The sequence below is a fragment of the Schistocerca gregaria genome, chromosome 3 (assembly GCF_023897955.1).
Source record: "Schistocerca gregaria isolate iqSchGreg1 chromosome 3, iqSchGreg1.2, whole genome shotgun sequence".
Taxonomy (NCBI): Eukaryota; Metazoa; Arthropoda; class Insecta; order Orthoptera; family Acrididae; genus Schistocerca; species Schistocerca gregaria.
In genome coordinates, this window is record NC_064922.1 from 679,885,155 (window position 1) to 679,906,824 (window position 21,670).

General features: G+C 42.4%; 11 non-coding genes across 11 annotated transcripts; all 11 read right to left on the reverse strand.

Annotated features, from left to right (window-relative positions):
- Positions 1-803: 803 nt before the first annotated feature.
- On the reverse strand, positions 804-1,010 carry LOC126356914 (small nucleolar RNA U3). Its single transcript, XR_007565921.1, has one exon. It is a non-coding gene; the product is annotated as a small nucleolar RNA U3 (small nucleolar RNA).
- Positions 1,011-3,578: 2,568 nt separating this feature from the next.
- On the reverse strand, positions 3,579-3,697 carry LOC126357119 (U5 spliceosomal RNA). The gene has a single exon (XR_007566101.1). It is a non-coding gene; the product is annotated as a U5 spliceosomal RNA (small nuclear RNA).
- Positions 3,698-4,633: 936 nt separating this feature from the next.
- LOC126356915 (small nucleolar RNA U3) lies at positions 4,634-4,840 on the reverse strand. Its single transcript, XR_007565922.1, has one exon. It is a non-coding gene; the product is annotated as a small nucleolar RNA U3 (small nucleolar RNA).
- A 2,569-nt stretch (positions 4,841-7,409) lies between these two features.
- Positions 7,410-7,528, reverse strand: LOC126357120 (U5 spliceosomal RNA). Its single transcript, XR_007566102.1, has one exon. It is a non-coding gene; the product is annotated as a U5 spliceosomal RNA (small nuclear RNA).
- Positions 7,529-8,464: 936 nt separating this feature from the next.
- Positions 8,465-8,671, reverse strand: LOC126356940 (small nucleolar RNA U3). Its single transcript, XR_007565945.1, has one exon. It is a non-coding gene; the product is annotated as a small nucleolar RNA U3 (small nucleolar RNA).
- Positions 8,672-11,240: 2,569 nt separating this feature from the next.
- Positions 11,241-11,359, reverse strand: LOC126357163 (U5 spliceosomal RNA). The gene has a single exon (XR_007566139.1). It is a non-coding gene; the product is annotated as a U5 spliceosomal RNA (small nuclear RNA).
- A 937-nt stretch (positions 11,360-12,296) lies between these two features.
- LOC126356941 (small nucleolar RNA U3) lies at positions 12,297-12,503 on the reverse strand. The gene has a single exon (XR_007565946.1). It is a non-coding gene; the product is annotated as a small nucleolar RNA U3 (small nucleolar RNA).
- Positions 12,504-15,072: 2,569 nt separating this feature from the next.
- On the reverse strand, positions 15,073-15,191 carry LOC126357121 (U5 spliceosomal RNA). Its single transcript, XR_007566103.1, has one exon. It is a non-coding gene; the product is annotated as a U5 spliceosomal RNA (small nuclear RNA).
- Positions 15,192-16,128: 937 nt separating this feature from the next.
- LOC126356942 (small nucleolar RNA U3) lies at positions 16,129-16,335 on the reverse strand. Its single transcript, XR_007565947.1, has one exon. It is a non-coding gene; the product is annotated as a small nucleolar RNA U3 (small nucleolar RNA).
- A 2,569-nt stretch (positions 16,336-18,904) lies between these two features.
- LOC126357122 (U5 spliceosomal RNA) lies at positions 18,905-19,023 on the reverse strand. Its single transcript, XR_007566104.1, has one exon. It is a non-coding gene; the product is annotated as a U5 spliceosomal RNA (small nuclear RNA).
- A 936-nt stretch (positions 19,024-19,959) lies between these two features.
- LOC126356916 (small nucleolar RNA U3) lies at positions 19,960-20,166 on the reverse strand. Its single transcript, XR_007565923.1, has one exon. It is a non-coding gene; the product is annotated as a small nucleolar RNA U3 (small nucleolar RNA).
- Between the last annotated feature and the right edge of the window lie 1,504 nt (positions 20,167-21,670).

A 21,670-nucleotide genomic window follows, 5' to 3' on the forward strand; every position in this document is an offset into this window, starting at 1 on the left:
AAACTAACTGCCAACGCTGAAATACGTGTCTGCCAAATGAGGTCGCTATTACTCTTTACATAACTATTTTCATCATTTCTGTCACCATCCAAGCTGCTTCATTACCTCACCTGCCGCCAGATGGCAGCACGCCTAATTCCTGTCGGCGACCCACCGTTTGACATACAACGTTCGGCACACAACTGCCCGCAGTGCTCTGCATCTAACACTAATCTCTCTCCTCCCCACCACACTCGTTCACTGAAAAAACTGACAACTAGATAGTTCTTTGTACGCGAAACTAGGCCACATCAGACGCAACGTGTATGTAGATGTGTAGTGCAAGGGAAATATCCCCTGCTCCCACACAACTAATACTAGCTGACAACAGAAACAAAATTTCTGTCGATAGTATTTGAACCAGTCTTATTCATTTGCGAATTTCATGCATTCCTTCTTGCTGGTAACAGTGCCTTGCAAATCACTCAATTCATGTTTTCTAGCCAAACGTCCTGCTCCTGATTGTTTCGTACATCATGCATTAGTGGTCATTATCAAGACTGTGTCGTGTGTCAGCTTTTTATGGTCATCAATTGCACTCTGCTTGTGCTGCTCACTCATTCTTGTAACTCAAAGTACGTCGTTGTCATCCAATCCTAGCACTTGCAGCAGGACAAATCAACTGGCTCGTCACCGTGCCACTCGGGAAACTTCCGCAAGGCTTTCATGACATGTCGCAATCAAAGTCCTTCCACAACATTTCTGCAACGCGGCGGGTCACGATACCGAAAGTATGACTTATGCTTCTGATCTATAACAAAACCACCACTCGGAAAGCGCTACTCCCTTCCCACATCCCTCAGAATGTGGTGAACGATCATCGATTACAACCAAGATGCAATGAATCTCGGTCGCATGCCTCACGCTCAGGGACAGTGCTACCACTCATCATCGTGGTTGCGTCTACTCCAGCTTTGAACTAGAGAGAGTTGAAGACATACTACAGAAATGATCCTGTGAAGTATGATCTTGCTTGCAAGCTATCACCGCTCGCTACTTATGCCACGAGACCGTCAACACGCCCTACGAGAATACGACACACTCTTCACATTCGCGATTTACTTATCGAAGAATTACTTAAGCTCGGACATTCTGCAAAGAACCTAGTTCTACTCCTATTTGGCCGCCATGATCTAACCTTTCCTCACTCAACTATTCTGTGCGCTACCAGTGCTTTTTGCATCCGAAATCAGAGACCATTGCCTCAGGCGAGACTGTATGTAAACACCGCTTGCAGCTCCGGCCGCTAGATGGGGGCCTGGGGCACATACAGTAGCATTCTATGGCGCAAGCAGACATGCCAAATAGTCACTGAAAGAGAAACACACAAGAGGGCAGTCATAGGACACTTGTGCTTTCTTTAAAACCGCCTCTCTCTTCGAAAATTTTCGCACCGCAATAGCGTATTCACCTCGCCCTAACAGTGCCAACTCTTGTCGATATTTGGCCACTTCCTCTTTCGTTTCACCTTGCGTCTTACTTGATACCCCGCCCAACAGCTGCTGATACACGCTACACGCAATTAATGTGTTTCTCTCTGTATCTCTTTTCGCCTACCACGAGTATTGCTTTTCCTCACATGGCAATTATGAAAACACCCACAGCTAAACAAACACTTCCATTCAGCATCACGTCCATACTATCAGTCATACACCAGTAATTTCACAGCTACTTGCTCCACTAATACATTTCTTAATGTTACTGTTAAACAGATGAAGAATCAAAGTATACAACAAGTCTCTATGAACATCACTGTCAGGACATTATACGCATACCATGCCCATCTTTATGCTTCAACTATGATGGCCCATGTGCTATGAATAAAGAAATTTCTCATCAAATATCAAATAATTTTACAACTATATAACTACTCCGACTAGCCCCTTACTAAAACTCTAGATGTTTAGCAATCCCGCCATCAATCTCAGAATAATCGCAAGCAGTGCTTTCATCCCATGAGCACTTCTTTGCAAACAAAACCACAAAACTACTTTTTATACTAGCTTCCTTGTCACAGTGAACAGGGAACTAATGCTAGTGCCCCAGTTTACTCAAAAACTTTTTCGCTTGCAACATATAAACAGCCAACTTGAACCTCTGGGATTTTCAAACACACACAGAAAACTTAATTCCACAGAAATTTAGGAGTAACAGTGGTTGCCTGACATTTTCATACATACTCAAATAGCTACTTCTATGCACTTCACACAATGTTCTCATCATGTTCCACCAGAGAACACAGTTATCACTATGAATGGATTCTGGTAAAAGAGCCTTCAAACCACAAACAGCCTGATCAAAGTGATTATCTCCACATCCTCTGCCAATATCATGTCACTCTATACCTGAGGAGGGAAACTACAATGCAGGGGAAGGAGCTTCGTTGTGAGCACTGTCCTGGTATTTCATCATTAACTCTTCTCAAGCCAAGTATGCACCACCTCTGTGTATGGCTGGGTCAATCAAAAAAGACAAGCAGCATCAACAACTCACAGGACACTATGAACATTTTTACCATTATCTGCACCACCTTCCACTGATTTACTGAAGAAGAAACTGCAAAGTCTGGCCAATTTTGTACACCAGTAATCTTGAAAACATTGGAGTCAACAGCAGATACATAGTTTCCAAGACTGTACCTAGGAACAACCCTTCAATTTCAAGATTTACATCTCACTGAGGCACATCACATCATACCCAAACTACACCTAGCAGGAATTTGCTACTCTATTCATTTCCAGCTATCTATGTCATATTCAACAAATGTCTCCCTCCCACCTACATCTTCTACAAAACTGAGTACATTGTTATGAACAAACAACCAATGCCATATTATGGCAACAATCCAGTGCCACATTATCCACTCTCTTGAAAACAATTGAAATACTCATCCTGACCAACTATCCACCATCTTCAACCCAAATCTCACTCACACCATACCCACAAATCACAAACTTGTGCAGTAAAAATAATTTTGGGTTTCAAAACTCAATCTACTAATCACATACCAGTATTACTTACAACGCCTATCATTCATCATTCACTTCCAAATATCAGCTTATATGCTGTTGTGCAATTAAAGTGCAAATAAACACTAAACCATATAGCACTGAGGTATAGAAAGCGTTCACCAAGAGTTTCCACAATTATGCCTCTTGTGCCTCACACACACACAAATGTAACAACTCTTCACAATACAAAGCATTCACCTTCACCTCTGCACAATATTGCCTGCCATACATTATCGCAAGCACCACTCACATTACAATTCCTTTATGCTATTTCCAGATTAGTCTCCTGCCATTTATACAACTCAGACATTAAATAGCTCTCTTTCTCTTTACACTATCGTCTAACACACTGCACGCCATTTCAGGGCAAATGTACTTGTTTCATTATACTGCGACATGGCCTGTTACAATTTCAAATCAAGCAAAAACATCTACCTGATCCAACGTGCTCCGCTACTCCACACAACACAATCTACCTCTTCCTATTTACGCACATTATTGCTTACATTACGTTTTACTTGTGATTGTGGCTCAGCAATAGCCGAGCACTACGAAAAATACATTACAGACTCATTTAATGTTCCCCTCCACGGAAATCTTTAGTAAAAGGCGAAAGATTTATTCGATTTGAAGGGAAACCAGAGTGCCGATCAACGCACTCACTTCCATACTTATGGCTGCTTCTCTAGTACTTCTGCGCGAGAACGCGGAAAATTCTTTCCCTCTTGTCCACTTCTCTACCGTCAACAGACTTCCAGTGTTATGCAAGCACAAACCGCAAAACTAACTGCCAACGCTGAAATACGTGTCTGCCAAATGAGGTCGCTATTACTCTTTACATAACTATTTTCATCATTTCTGTCACCATCCAAGCTGCTTCATTACCTCACCTGCCGCCAGATGGCAGCACGCCTAATTCCTGTCGGCGACCCACCGTTTGACATACAACGTTCGGCACACAACTGCCCGCAGTGCTCTGCATCTAACACTAATCTCTCTCCTCCCCACCACACTCGTTCACTGAAAAAACTGACAACTAGATAGTTCTTTGTACGCGAAACTAGGCCACATCAGACGCAACGTGTATGTAGATGTGTAGTGCAAGGGAAATATCCCCTGCTCCCACACAACTAATACTAGCTGACAACAGAAACAAAATTTCTGTCGATAGTATTTGAACCAGTCTTATTCATTTGCGAATTTCATGCATTCCTTCTTGCTGGTAACAGTGCCTTGCAAATCACTCAATTCATGTTTTCTAGCCAAACGTGCTGCTCCTGATTGTTTCGTACATCATGCATTAGTGGTCATTATCAAGACTGTGTTGTGTGTCAGCTTTTTATGGTCATCAATTGCACTCTGCTTGTGCTGCTCACTCATTCTTGTAACTCAAAGTACGTCGTTGTCATCCAATCCTAGCACTTGCAGCAGGACAAATCAACTGGCTCGTCACCGTGCCACTCGGGAAACTTCCGCAAGGCTTTCATGACATGTCGCAATCAAAGTCCTTCCACAACATTTCTGCAACGCGGCGGGTCACGATACCGAAAGTATGACTTATGCTTCTGATCTATAACAAAACCACCACTCGGAAAGCGCTACTCCCTTCCCACATCCCTCAGAATGTGGTGAACGATCATCGATTACAACCAAGATGCAATGAATCTCGGTCGCATGCCTCACGCTCAGGGACAGTGCTACCACTCATCATCGTGGTTGCGTCTACTCCAGCTTTGAACTAGAGAGAGTTGAAGACATACTACAGAAATGATCCTGTGAAGTATGATCTTGCTTGCAAGCTATCACCGCTCGCTACTTATGCCACGAGACCGTCAACACGCCCTACGAGAATACGACACACTCTTCACATTCGCGATTTACTTATCGAAGAATTACTTAAGCTCGGACATTCTGCAAAGAACCTAGTTCTACTCCTATTTGGCCGCCATGATCTAACCTTTCCTCACTCAACTATTCTGTGCGCTACCAGTGCTTTTTGCATCCGAAATCAGAGACCATTGCCTCAGGCGAGACTGTATGTAAACACCGCTTGCAGCTCCGGCCGCTAGATGGGGGCCTGGGGCACATACAGTAGCATTCTATGGCGCAAGCAGACATGCCAAATAGTCACTGAAAGAGAAACACACAAGAGGGCAGTCATAGGACACTTGTGCTTTCTTTAAAACCGCCTCTCTCTTCGAAAATTTTCGCACCGCAATAGCGTATTCACCTCGCCCTAACAGTGCCAACTCTTGTCGATATTTGGCCACTTCCTCTTTCGTTTCACCTTGCGTCTTACTTGATACCCCGCCCAACAGCTGCTGATACACGCTACACGCAATTAATGTGTTTCTCTCTGTATCTCTTTTCGCCTACCACGAGTATTGCTTTTCCTCACATGGCAATTATGAAAACACCCACAGCTAAACAAACACTTCCATTCAGCATCACGTCCATACTATCAGTCATACACCAGTAATTTCACAGCTACTTGCTCCACTAATACATTTCTTAATGTTACTGTTAAACAGATGAAGAATCAAAGTATACAACAAGTCTCTATGAACATCACTGTCAGGACATTATACGCATACCATGCCCATCTTTATGCTTCAACTATGATGGCCCATGTGCTATGAATAAAGAAATTTCTCATCAAATATCAAATAATTTTACAACTATATAACTACTCCGACTAGCCCCTTACTAAAACTCTAGATGTTTAGCAATCCCGCCATCAATCTCAGAATAATCGCAAGCAGTGCTTTCATCCCATGAGCACTTCTTTGCAAACAAAACCACAAAACTACTTTTTATACTAGCTTCCTTGTCACAGTGAACAGGGAACTAATGCTAGTGCCCCAGTTTACTCAAAAACTTTTTCGCTTGCAACATATAAACAGCCAACTTGAACCTCTGGGATTTTCAAACACACACAGAAAACTTAATTCCACAGAAATTTAGGAGTAACAGTGGTTGCCTGACATTTTCATACATACTCAAATAGCTACTTCTATGCACTTCACACAATGTTCTCATCATGTTCCACCAGAGAACACAGTTATCACTATGAATGGATTCTGGTAAAAGAGCCTTCAAACGACAAACAGCCTGATCAAAGTGATTATCTCCACATCCTCTGCCAATATCATGTCACTCTATACCTGAGGAGGGAAACTACAATGCAGGGGAAGGAGCTTCGTTGTGAGCACTGTCCTGGTATTTCATCATTAACTCTTCTCAAGCCAAGTATGCACCACCTCTGTGTATGGCTGGGTCAATCAAAAAAGACAAGCAGCATCAACAACTCACAGGACACTATGAACATTTTTACCATTATCTGCACCACCTTCCACTGATTTACTGAAGAAGAAACTGCAAAGTCTGGCCAATTTTGTACACCAGTAATCTTGAAAACATTGGAGTCAACAGCAGATACATAGTTTCCAAGACTGTACCTAGGAACAACCCTTCAATTTCAAGATTTACATCTCACTGAGGCACATCACATCATACCCAAACTACACCTAGCAGGAAATTGCTACTCTATTCATTTCCAGCTATCTATGTCATATTCAACAAATGTCTCCCTCCCACCTACATCTTCTACAAAACTGAGTACATTGTTATGAACAAACAACCAATGCCATATTATGGCAACAATCCAGTGCCACTATTATCCACTCTCTTGAAAACAATTGAAATACTCATCCTGACCAACTATCCACCATCTTCAACCCAAATCTCACTCACACCATACCCACAAATCACAAACTTGTGCAGTAAAAATAATTTTGGGTTTCAAAACTCAATCTACTAATCACATACCAGTATTACTTACAACGCCTATCATTCATCATTCACTTCCAAATATCAGCTTATATGCTGTTGTGCAATTAAAGTGCAAATAAACACTAAACCATATAGCACTGAGGTATAGAAAGCGTTCACCAAGAGTTTCCACAATTATGCCTCTTGTGCCTCACACACACACAAATGTAACAACTCTTCACAATACAAAGCATTCACCTTCACCTCTGCACAATATTGCCTGCCATACATTATCGCAAGCACCACTCACATTACAATTCCTTTATGCTATTTCCAGATTAGTCTCCTGCCATTTATACAACTCAGACATTAAATAGCTCTCTTTCTCTTTACACTATCGTCTAACACACTGCACGCCATTTCAGGGCAAATGTACTTGTTTCATTATACTGCGACATGGCCTGTTACAATTTCAAATCAAGCAAAAACATCTACCTGATCCAACGTGCTCCGCTACTCCACACAACACAATCTACCTCTTCCTATTTACGCACATTATTGCTTACATTACGTTTTACTTGTGATTGTGGCTCAGCAATAGCCGAGCACTACGAAAAATACATTACAGACTCATTTAATGTTCCCCTCCACGGAAATCTTTAGTAAAAGGCGAAAGATTTATTCGATTTGAAGGGAAACCAGAGTGCCGATCAACGCACTCACTTCCATACTTATGGCTGCTTCTCTAGTACTTCTGCGCGAGAACGCGGAAAATTCTTTCCCTCTTGTCCACTTCTCTACCGTCAACAGACTTCCAGTGCTATGCAAGCACAAACCGCAAAACTAACTGCCAACGCTGAAATACGTGTCTGCCAAATGAGGTCGCTATTACTCTTTACATAACTATTTTCATCATTTCTGTCACCATCCAAGCTGCTTCATTACCTCACCTGCCGCCAGATGGCAGCACGCCTAATTCCTGTCGGCGACCCACCGTTTGACATACAACGTTCGGCACACAACTGCCCGCAGTGCTCTGCATCTAACACTAATCTCTCTCCTCCCCACCACACTCGTTCACTGAAAAAACTGACAACTAGATAGTTCTTTGTACGCGAAACTAGGCCACATCAGACGCAACGTGTATGTAGATGTGTAGTGCAAGGGAAATATCCCCTGCTCCCACACAACTAATACTAGCTGACAACAGAAACAAAATTTCTGTCGATAGTATTTGAACCAGTCTTATTCATTTGCGAATTTCATGCATTCCTTCTTGCTGGTAACAGTGCCTTGCAAATCACTCAATTCATGTTTTCTAGCCAAACGTGCTGCTCCTGATTGTTTCGTACATCATGCATTAGTGGTCATTATCAAGACTGTGTTGTGTGTCAGCTTTTTATGGTCATCAATTGCACTCTGCTTGTGCTGCTCACTCATTCTTGTAACTCAAAGTACGTCGTTGTCATCCAATCCTAGCACTTGCAGCAGGACAAATCAACTGGCTCGTCACCGTGCCACTCGGGAAACTTCCGCAAGGCTTTCATGACATGTCGCAATCAAAGTCCTTCCACAACATTTCTGCAACGCGGCGGGTCACGATACCGAAAGTATGACTTATGCTTCTGATCTATAATAAAACCACCACTCGGAAAGCGCTACTCCCTTCCCACATCCCTCAGAATGTGGTGAACGATCATCGATTACAACCAAGATGCAATGAATCTCGGTCGCATGCCTCACGCTCAGGGACAGTGCTCCCACTCATCATCGTGGTTGCGTCTACTCCAGCTTTGAACTAGAGAGAGTTGAAGACATACTACAGAAATGATCCTGTGAAGTATGATCTTGCTTGCAAGCTATCACCGCTCGCTACTTATGCCACGAGACCGTCAACACGCCCTACGAGAATACGACACACTCTTCACATTCGCGATTTACTTATCGAAGAATTACTTAAGCTCGGACATTCTGCAAAGAACCTAGTTCTACTCCTATTTGGCCGCCATGATCTAACCTTTCCTCACTCAACTATTCTGTGCGCTACCAGTGCTTTTTGCATCCGAAATCAGAGACCATTGCCTCAGGCGAGACTGTATGTAAACACCGCTTGCAGCTCCGGCCGCTAGATGGGGGCCTGGGGCACATACAGTAGCATTCTATGGCGCAAGCAGACATGCCAAATAGTCACTGAAAGAGAAACACACAAGAGGGCAGTCATAGGACACTTGTGCTTTCTTTAAAACCGCCTCTCTCTTCGAAAATTTTCGCACCGCAATAGCGTATTCACCTCGCCCTAACAGTGCCAACTCTTGTCGATATTTGGCCACTTCCTCTTTCGTTTCACCTTGCGTCTTACTTGATACCTCGCCCAACAGCTGCTGATACACGCTACACGCAATTAATGTGTTTCTCTCTGTATCTCTTTTCGCCTACCACGAGTATTGCTTTTCCTCACATGGCAATTATGAAAACACCCACAGCTAAACAAACACTTCCATTCAGCATCACGTCCATACTATCAGTCATACACCAGTAATTTCACAGCTACTTGCTCCACTAATACATTTCTTAATGTTACTGTTAAACAGATGAAGAATCAAAGTATACAACAAGTCTCTATGAACATCACTGTCAGGACATTATACGCATACCATGCCCATCTTTATGCTTCAACTATGATGGCCCATGTGCTATGAATAAAGAAATTTCTCATCAAATATCAAATAATTTTACAACTATATAACTACTCCGACTAGCCCCTTACTAAAACTCTAGATGTTTAGCAATCCCGCCATCAATCTCAGAATAATCGCAAGCACTGCTTTCATCCCATGAGCACTTCTTTGCAAACAAAACCACAAAACTACTTTTTATACTAGCTTCCTTGTCACAGTGAACAGGGAACTAATGCTAGTGCCCCAGTTTACTCAAAAACTTTTTCGCTTGCAACATATAAACAGCCAACTTGAACCTCTGGGATTTTCAAACACACACAGAAAACTTAATTCCACAGAAATTTAGGAGTAACAGTGGTTGCCTGACATTTTCATACATACTCAAATAGCTACTTCTATGCACTTCACACAATGTTCTCATCATGTTCCACCAGAGAACACAGTTATCACTATGAATGGATTCTGGTAAAAGAGCCTTCAAACCACAAACAGCCTGATCAAAGTGATTATCTCCACATCCTCTGCCAATATCATGTCACTCTATACCTGAGGAGGGAAACTACAATGCAGGGGAAGGAGCTTCGTTGTGAGCACTGTCCTGGTATTTCATCATTAACTCTTCTCAAGCCAAGTATGCACCACCTCTGTGTATGGCTGGGTCAATCAAAAAAGACAAGCAGCATCAACAACTCACAGGACACTATGAACATTTTTTCCATTATTTGCACCACCTTCCACTGATTTACTGAAGAAGAAACTGCAAAGTCTGGCCAATTTTGTACACCAGTAATCTTGAAAACATTGGAGTCAACAGCAGATACATAGTTTCCAAGACTGTACCTAGGAACAACCCTTCAATTTCAAGATTTACATCTCACTGAGGCACATCACATCATACCCAAACTACACCTAGCAGGAAATTGCTACTCTATTCATTTCCAGCTATCTATGTCATATTCAACAAATGTCTCCCTCCCACCTACATCTTCTACAAAACTGAGTACATTGTTATGAACAAACAACCAATGCCATATTATGGCAACAATCCAGTGCCACTATTATCCACTCTCTTGAAAACAATTGAAATACTCATCCTGACCAACTATCCACCATCTTCAACCCAAATCTCACTCACACCATACCCACAAATCACAAACTTGTGCAGTAAAAATAATTTTGGGTTTCAAAACTCAATCTACTAATCACATACCAGTATTACTTACAACGCCTATCATTCATCATTCACTTCCAAATATCAGCTTATATGCTGTTGTGCAATTAAAGTGCAAATAAACACTAAACCATATAGCACTGAGGTATAGAAAGCGTTCACCAAGAGTTTCCACAATTATGCCTCTTGTGCCTCACACACACACAAATGTAACAACTCTTCACAATACAAAGCATTCACCTTCACCTCTGCACAATATTGCCTGCCATACATTATCGCAAGCACCACTCACATTACAATTCCTTTATGCTATTTCCAGATTAGTCTCCTGCCATTTATACAACTCAGACATTAAATAGCTCTCTTTCTCTTTACACTATCGTCTAACACACTGCACGCCATTTCAGGGCAAATGTACTTGTTTCATTATACTGCGACATGGCCTGTTACAATTTCAAATCAAGCAAAAACATCTACCTGATCCAACGTGCTCCGCTACTCCACACAACACAATCTACCTCTTCCTATTTACGCACATTATTGCTTACATTACGTTTTACTTGTGATTGTGGCTCAGCAATAGCCGAGCACTACGAAAAATACATTACAGACTCATTTAATGTTCCCCTCCACGGAAATCTTTACTAAAAGGCGAAAGATTTATTCGATTTGAAGGGAAACCAGAGTGCCGATCAACGCACTCACTTCCATACTTATGGCTGCTTCTCTAGTACTTCTGCGCGAGAACGCGGAAAATTCTTTCCCTCTTGTCCACTTCTCTACCGTAAAACAGACTTCCAGTGCTATGCAAGCACAAACCGCAAAACTAACTGCCAACGCTGAAATACGTGTCTGCCAAATGAGGTCGCTATTACTCTTTACATAACTATTTTCATCATTTCTGTCACCATCCAAGCTGCTTCATTACCTCACCTGCCGCCAGATGGCAGCACGCCTAATTCCTGTCGGCGACCCACCGTTTGACATACAACGTTCGGCACACAACTGCCCGCAGTGCTCTGCATCTAACACTAATCTCTCTCCTCCCCACCACACTCGTTCACTGAAAAAACTGACAACTAGATAGTTCTTTGTACGCGAAACTAGGCCACATCAGACGCAACGTGTATGTAGATGTGTAGTGCAAGGGAAATATCCCCTGCTCCCACACAACTAATACTAGCTGACAACAGAAACAAAATTTCTGTCGATAGTATTTGAACCAGTCTTATTCATTTGCGAATTTCATGCATTCCTTCTTGCTGGTAACAGTGCCTTGCAAATCACTCAATTCATGTTTTCTAGCCAAACGTGCTGCTCCTGATTGTTTCGTACATCATGCATTAGTGGTCATTATCAAGACTGTGTTGTGTGTCAGCTTTTTATGGTCATCAATTGCACTCTGCTTGTGCTGCTCACTCATTCTTGTAACTCAAAGTACGTCGTTGTCATCCAATCCTAGCACTTGCAGCAGGACAAATCAACTGGCTCGTCACCGTGCCACTCGGGAAACTTCCGCAAGGCTTTCATGACATGTCGCAATCAAAGTCCTTCCACAACATTTCTGCAACGCGGCGGGTCACGATACCGAAAGTATGACTTATGCTTCTGATCTATAATAAAACCACCACTCGGAAAGCGCTACTCCCTTCCCACATCCCTCAGAATGTGGTGAACGATCATCGATTACAACCAAGATGCAATGAATCTCGGTCGCATGCCTCACGCTCAGGGACAGTGCTCCCACTCATCATCGTGGTTGCGTCTACTCCAGCTTTGAACTAGAGAGAGTTGAAGACATACTACAGAAATGATCCTGTGAAGTATGATCTTGCTTGCAAGCTATCACCGCTCGCTACTTATGCCACGAGACCGTCAACACGCCCTACGAGAATACGACACACTCTTCACATTCGCGATTTACTTATCGAAGAATTACTTAAGCTCGGACATTCTGCAAAGAACCTAGTTCTACTCCTATTTGGCCGCCATGATCTAACCTTTCCTCACTCAACTATTCTGTGCGCTACCAGTGCTTTTTGCATCCGAAATCAGAGACCATTGCCTCAGGCGAGACTGTATGTAAACACCGCTTGCAGCTCCGGCCGCTAGATGGGGGCCTGGGGCACATACAGTAGCATTCTATGGCGCAAGCAGACATGCCAAATAGTCACTGAAAGAGAAACACACAAGAGGGCAGTCATAGGACACTTGTGCTTTCTTTAAAACCGCCTCTCTCTTCGAAAATTTTCGCACCGCAATAGCGTATTCACCTCGCCCTAACAGTGCCAACTCTTGTCGATATTTGGCCACTTCCTCTTTCGTTTCACCTTGCGTCTTACTTGATACCCCGCCCAACAGCTGCTGATACACGCTACACGCAATTAATGTGTTTCTCTCTGTATCTCTTTTCGCCTACCACGAGTATTGCTTTTCCTCACATGGCAATTATGAAAACACCCACAGCTAAACAAACACTTCCATTCAGCATCACGTCCATACTATCAGTCATACACCAGTAATTTCACAGCTACTTGCTCCACTAATACATTTCTTAATGTTACTGTTAAACAGATGAAGAATCAAAGTATACAACAAGTCTCTATGAACATCACTGTCAGGACATTATACGCATACCATGCCCATCTTTATGCTTCAACTATGATGGCCCATGTGCTATGAATAAAGAAATTTCTCATCAAATATCAAATAATTTTACAACTATATAACTACTCCGACTAGCCCCTTACTAAAACTCTAGATGTTTAGCAATCCCGCCATCAATCTCAGAATAATCGCAAGCAGTGCTTTCATCCCATGAGCACTTCTTTGCAAACAAAACCACAAAACTACTTTTTATACTAGCTTCCTTGTCACAGTGAACAGGGAACTAATGCTAGTGCCCCAGTTTACTCAAAAACTTTTTCGCTTGCAACATATAAACAGCCAACTTGAACCTCTGGGATTTTCAAACACACACAGAAAACTTAATTCCACAGAAATTTAGGAGTAACAGTGGTTGCCTGACATTTTCATACATACTCAAATAGCTACTTCTATGCACTTCACACAATGTTCTCATCATGTTCCACCAGAGAACACAGTTATCACTATGAATGGATTCTGGTAAAAGAGCCTTCAAACCACAAACAGCCTGATCAAAGTGATTATCTCCACATCCTCTGCCAATATCATGTCACTCTATACCTGAGGAGGGAAACTACAATGCAGGGGAAGGAGCTTCGTTGTGAGCACTGTCCTGGTATTTCATCATTAACTCTTCTCAAGCCAAGTATGCACCACCTCTGTGTATGGCTGGGTCAATCAAAAAAGACAAGCAGCATCAACAACTCACAGGACACTATGAACATTTTTTCCATTATCTGCACCACCTTCCACTGATTTACTGAAGAAGAAACTGCAAAGTCTGGCCAATTTTGTACACCAGTAATCTTGAAAACATTGGAGTCAACAGCAGATACATAGTTTCCAAGACTGTACCTAGGAACAACCCTTCAATTTCAAGATTTACATCTCACTGAGGCACATCACATCATACCCAAACTACACCTAGCAGGAAATTGCTACTCTATTCATTTCCAGCTATCTATGTCATATTCAACAAATGTCTCCCTCCCACCTACATCTTCTACAAAACTGAGTACATTGTTATGAACAAACAACCAATGCCATATTATGGCAACAATCCAGTGCCACTATTATCCACTCTCTTGAAAACAATTGAAATACTCATCCTGACCAACTATCCACCATCTTCAACCCAAATCTCACTCACACCATACCCACAAATCACAAACTTGTGCAGTAAAAATAATTTTGGGTTTCAAAACTCAATCTACTAATCACATACCAGTATTACTTACAACGCCTATCATTCATCATTCACTTCCAAATATCAGCTTATATGCTGTTGTGCAATTAAAGTGCAAATAAACACTAAACCATATAGCACTGAGGTATAGAAAGCGTTCACCAAGAGTTTCCACAATTATGCCTCTTGTGCCTCACACACACACAAATGTAACAACTCTTCACAATACAAAGCATTCACCTTCACCTCTGCACAATATTGCCTGCCATACATTATCGCAAGCACCACTCACATTACAATTCCTTTATGCTATTTCCAGATTAGTCTCCTGCCATTTATACAACTCAGACATTAAATAGCTCTCTTTCTCTTTACACTATCGTCTAACACACTGCACGCCATTTCAGGGCAAATGTACTTGTTTCATTATACTGCGACATGGCCTGTTACAATTTCAAATCAAGCAAAAACATCTACCTGATCCAACGTGCTCCGCTACTCCACACAACACAATCTACCTCTTCCTATTTACACACATTATTGCTTACATTACGTTTTACTTGTGATTGTGGCTCAGCAATAGCCGAGCACTACGAAAAATACATTACAGACTCATTTAATGTTCCCCTCCACGGAAATCTTTAGTAAAAGGCGAAAGATTTATTCGATTTGAAGGGAAACCAGAGTGCCGATCAACGCACTCACTTCCATACTTATGGCTGCTTCTCTAGTACTTCTGCGCGAGAACGCGGAAAATTCTTTCCCTCTTGTCCACTTCTCTACCGTAAAACAGACTTCCAGTGCTATGCAAGCACAAACCGCAAAACTAACTGCCAACGCTGAAATACGTGTCTGCCAAATGAGGTCGCTATTACTCTTTACATAACTATTTTCATCATTTCTGTCACCATCCAAGCTGCTTCATTACCTCACCTGCCGCCAGATGGCAGCACGCCTAATTCCTGTCGGCGACCCACCGTTTGACATACAACGTTCGGCACACAACTGCCCGCAGTGCTCTGCATCTAACACTAATCTCTCTCCTCCCCACCACACTCGTTCACTGAAAAAACTGACAACTAGATAGTTCTTTGTACGCGAAACTAGGCCACATCAGACGCAACGTGTATGTAGATGTGTAGTGCAAGGGAAATATCCCCTGCTCCCACACAACTAATACTAGCTGACAACAGAAACAAAATTTCTGTCGATAGTATTTGAACCAGTCTTATTCATTTGCGAATTTCATGCATTCCTTCTTGCTGGTAACAGTGCCTTGCAAATCACTCAATTCATGTTTTCTAGCCAAACGTGCTGCTCCTGATTGTTTCGTACATCATGCATTAGTGGTCATTATCAAGACTGTGTTGTGTGTCAGCTTTTTATGGTCATCAATTGCACTCTGCTTGTGCTGCTCACTCATTCTTGTAACTCAAAGTACGTCGTTGTCATCCAATCCTAGCACTTGCAGCAGGACAAATCAACTGGCTCGTCACCGTGCCACTCGGGAAACTTCCGCAAGGCTTTCATGACATGTCGCAATCAAAGTCCTTCCACAACATTTCTGCAACGCGGCGGGTCACGATACCGAAAGTATGACTTATGCTTCTGATCTATAATAAAACCACCACTCGGAAAGCGCTACTCCCTTCCCACATCCCTCAGAATGTGGTGAACGATCATCGATTACAACCAAGATGCAATGAATCTCGGTCGCATGCCTCACGCTCAGGGACAGTGCTCCCACTCATCATCGTGGTTGCGTCTACTCCAGCTTTGAACTAGAGAGAGTTGAAGACATACTACAGAAATGATCCTGTGAAGTATGATCTTGCTTGCAAGCTATCACCGCTCGCTACTTATGCCACGAGACCGTCAACACGCCCTACGAGAATACGACACACTCTTCACATTCGCGATTTACTTATCGAAGAATTACTTAAGCTCGGACATTCTGCAAAGAACCTAGTTCTACTCCTATTTGGCCGCCATGATCTAACCTTTCCTCACTCAACTATTCTGTGCGCTACCAGTGCTTTTTGCATCCGAAATCAGAGACCATTGCCTCAGGCGAGACTGTATGTAAACACCGCTTGCAGCTCCGGCCGCTAGATGGGGGCCTGGGGCACATACAGTAGCATTCTATGGCGCAAGCAGACATGCCAAATAGTCACTGAAAGAGAAACACACAAGAGGGCAGTCATAGGACACTTGTGCTTTCTTTAAAACCGCCTCTCTCTTCGAAAATTTTCGCACCGCAATAGCGTATTCACCTCGCCCTAACAGTGCCAACTCTTGTCGATATTTGGCCACTTCCTCTTTCGTTTCACCTTGCGTCTTACTTGATACCCCGCCCAACAGCTGCTGATACACGCTACACGCAATTAATGTGTTTCTCTCTGTATCTCTTTTCGCCTACCACGAGTATTGCTTTTCCTCACATGGCAATTATGAAAACACCCACAGCTAAACAAACACTTCCATTCAGCATCACGTCCATACTATCAGTCATACACCAGTAATTTCACAGCTACTTGCTCCACTAATACATTTCTTAATGTTACTGTTAAACAGATGAAGAATCAAAGTATACAACAAGTCTCTATGAACATCACTGTCAGGACATTATACGCATACCATGCCCATCTTTATGCTTCAACTATGATGGCCCATGTGCTATGAATAAAGAAATTTCTCATCAAATATCAAATAATTTTACAACTATATAACTACTCCGACTAGCCCCTTACTAAAACTCTAGATGTTTAGCAATCCCGCCATCAATCTCAGAATAATCGCAAGCAGTGCTTTCATCCCATGAGCACTTCTTTGCAAACAAAACCACAAAACTACTTTTTATACTAGCTTCCTTGTCACAGTGAACAGGGAACTAATGCTAGTGCCCCAGTTTACTCAAAAACTTTTTCGCTTGCAACATATAAACAGCCAACTTGAACCTCTGGGATTTTCAAACACACACAGAAAACTTAATTCCACAGAAATTTAGGAGTAACAGTGGTTGCCTGACATTTTCATACATACTCAAATAGCTACTTCTATGCACTTCACACAATGTTCTCATCATGTTCCACCAGAGAACACAGTTATCACTATGAATGGATTCTGGTAAAAGAGCCTTCAAACCACAAACAGCCTGATCAAAGTGATTATCTCCACATCCTCTGCCAATATCATGTCACTCTATACCTGAGGAGGGAAACTACAATGCAGGGGAAGGAGCTTCGTTGTGAGCACTGTCCTGGTATTTCATCATTAACTCTTCTCAAGCCAAGTATGCACCACCTCTGTGTATGGCTGGGTCAATCAAAAAAGACAAGCAGCATCAACAACTCACAGGACACTATGAACATTTTTACCATTATCTGCACCACCTTCCACTGATTTACTGAAGAAGAAACTGCAAAGTCTGGCCAATTTTGTACACCAGTAATCTTGAAAACATTGGAGTCAACAGCAGATACATAGTTTCCAAGACTGTACCTAGGAACAACCCTTCAATTTCAAGATTTACATCTCACTGAGGCACATCACATCATACCCAAACTACACCTAGCAGGAAATTGCTACTCTATTCATTTCCAGCTATCTATGTCATATTCAACAAATGTCTCCCTCCCACCTACATCTTCTACAAAACTGAGTACATTGTTATGAACAAACAACCAATGCCATATTATGGCAACAATCCAGTGCCACTATTATCCACTCTCTTGAAAACAATTGAAATACTCATCCTGACCAACTATCCACCATCTTCAACCCAAATCTCACTCACACCATACCCACAAATCACAAACTTGTGCAGTAAAAATAATTTTGGGTTTCAAAACTCAATCTACTAATCACATACCAGTATTACTTACAACGCCTATCATTCATCATTCACTTCCAAATATCAGCTTATATGCTGTTGTGCAATTAAAGTGCAAATAAACACTAAACCATATAGCACTGAGGTATAGAAAGCGTTCACCAAGAGTTTCCACAATTATGCCTCTTGTGCCTCACACACACACAAATGTAACAACTCTTCACAATACAAAGCATTCACCTTCACCTCTGCACAATATTGCCTGCCATACATTATCGCAAGCACCACTCACATTACAATTCCTTTATGCTATTTCCAGATTAGTCTCCTGCCATTTATACAACTCAGACATTAAATAGCTCTCTTTCTCTTTACACTATCGTCTAACACACTGCACGCCATTTCAGGGCAAATGTACTTGTTTCATTATACTGCGACATGGCCTGTTACAATTTCAAATCAAGCAAAAACATCTACCTGATCCAACGTGCTCCGCTACTCCACACAACACAATCTACCTCTTCCTATTTACGCACATTATTGCTTACATTACGTTTTACTTGTGATTGTGGCTCAGCAATAGCCGAGCACTACGAAAAATACATTACAGACTCATTTAATGTTCCCCTCCACGGAAATCTTTAGTAAAAGGCGAAAGATTTATTCGATTTGAAGGGAAACCAGAGTGCCAATCAACGCACTCACTTCCATACTTATGGCTGCTTCTCTAGTACTTCTGCGCGAGAACGCGGAAAATTCTTTCCCTCTTGTCCACTTCTCTACCGTCAACAGACTTCCAGTGTTATGCAAGCACAAACCGCAAAACTAACTGCCAACGCTGAAATACGTGTCTGCCAAATGAGGTCGCTATTACTCTTTACATAACTATTTTCATCATTTCTGTCACCATCCAAGCTGCTTCATTACCTCACCTGCCGCCAGATGGCAGCACGCCTAATTCCTGTCGGCGACCCACCGTTTGACATACAACGTTCGGCACACAACTGCCCGCAGTGCTCTGCATCTAACACTAATCTCTCTCCTCCCCACCACACTCGTTCACTGAAAAAACTGACAACTAGATAGTTCTTTGTACGCGAAACTAGGCCACATCAGACGCAACGTGTATGTAGATGTGTAGTGCAAGGGAAATATCCCCTGCTCCCACACAACTAATACTAGCTGACAACAGAAACAAAATTTCTGTCGATAGTATTTGAACCAGTCTTATTCATTTGCGAATTTCATGCATTCCTTCTTGCTGGTAACAGTGCCTTGCAAATCACTCAATTCATGTTTTCTAGCCAAACGTGCTGCTCCTGATTGTTTCGTACATCATGCATTAGTGGTCATTATCAAGACTGTGTTGTGTGTCAGCTTTTTATGGTCATCAATTGCACTCTGCTTGTGCTGCTCACTCATTCTTGTAACTCAAAGTACGTCGTTGTCATCCAATCCTAGCACTTGCAGCAGGACAAATCAACTGGCTCGTCACCGTGCCACTCGGGAAACTTCCGCAAGGCTTTCATGACATGTCGCAATCAAAGTCCTTCCACAACATTTCTGCAACGCGGCGGGTCACGATACCGAAAGTATGACTTATGCTTCTGATCTATAACAAAACCACCACTCGGAAAGCGCTACTCCCTTCCCACATCCCTCAGAATGTGGTGAACGATCATCGATTACAACCAAGATGCAATGAATCTCGGTCGCATGCCTCACGCTCAGGGACAGTGCTACCACTCATCATCGTGGTTGCGTCTACTCCAGCTTTGAACTAGAGAGAGTTGAAGACATACTACAGAAATGATCCTGTGAAGTATGATCTTGCTTGCAAGCTATCACCGCTCGCTACTTATGCCACGAGACCGTCAACACGCCCTACGAGAATACGACACACTCTTCACATTCGCGATTTACTTATCGAAGAATTACTTAAGCTCGGACATTCTGCAAAGAACCTAGTTCTACTCCTATTTGGCCGCCATGATCTAACCTTTCCTCACTCAACTATTCTGTGCGCTACCAGTGCTTTTTGCATCCGAAATCAGAGACCATTGCCTCAGGCGAGACTGTATGTAAACACCGCTTGCAGCTCCGGCCGCTAGATGGGGGCCTGGGGCACATACAGTAGCATTCTATGGCGCAAGCAGACATGCCAAATAGTCACTGAAAGAGAAACACACAAGAGGGCAGTCATAGGACACTTGTGCTTTCTTTAAAACCGCCTCTCTCTTCGAAAATTTTCGCACCGCAATAGCGTATTCACCTCGCCCTAACAGTGCCAACTCTTGTCGATATTTGGCCACTTCCTCTTTCGTTTCACCTTGCGTCTTACTTGATACCCCGCCCAACAGCTGCTGATACACGCTACACGCAATTAATGTGTTTCTCTCTGTATCTCTTTTCGCCTACCACGAGTATTGCTTTTCCTCACATGGCAATTATGAAAACACCCACAGCTAAACAAACACTTCCATTCAGCATCACGTCCATACTATCAGTCATACACCAGTAATTTCACAGCTACTTGCTCCACTAATACATTTCTTAATGTTACTGTTAAACAGATGAAGAATCAAAGTATACAACAAGTCTCTATGAACATCACTGTCAGGACATTATACGCATACCATGCCCATCTTTATGCTTCAACTATGATGGCCCATGTGCTATGAATAAAGAAATTTCTCATCAAATATCAAATAATTTTACAACTATATAACTACTCCGACTAGCCCCTTACTAAAACTCTAGATGTTTAGCAATCCCGCCATCAATCTCAGAATAATCGCAAGCAGTGCTTTCATCCCATGAGCACTTCTTTGCAAACAAAACCACAAAACTACTTTTTATACTAGCTTCCTTGTCACAGTGAACAGGGAACTAATGCTAGTGCCCCAGTTTACTCAAAAACTTTTTCGCTTGCAACATATAAACAGCCAACTTGAACCTCTGGGATTTTCAAACACACACAGAAAACTTAATTCCACAGAAATTTAGGAGTAACAGTGGTTGCCTGACATTTTCATACATACTCAAATAGCTACTTCTATGCACTTCACACAATGTTCTCATCATGTTCCACCAGAGAACACAGTTATCACTATGAATGGATTCTGGTAAAAGAGCCTTCAAACCACAAACAGCCTGATCAAAGTGATTATCTCCACATCCTCTGCCAATATCATGTCACTCTATACCTGAGGAGGGAAACTACAATGCAGGGGAAGGAGCTTCGTTGTGAGCACTGTCCTGGTATTTCATCATTAACTCTTCTCAAGCCAAGTATGCACCACCTCTGTGTATGGCTGGGTCAATCAAAAAAGACAA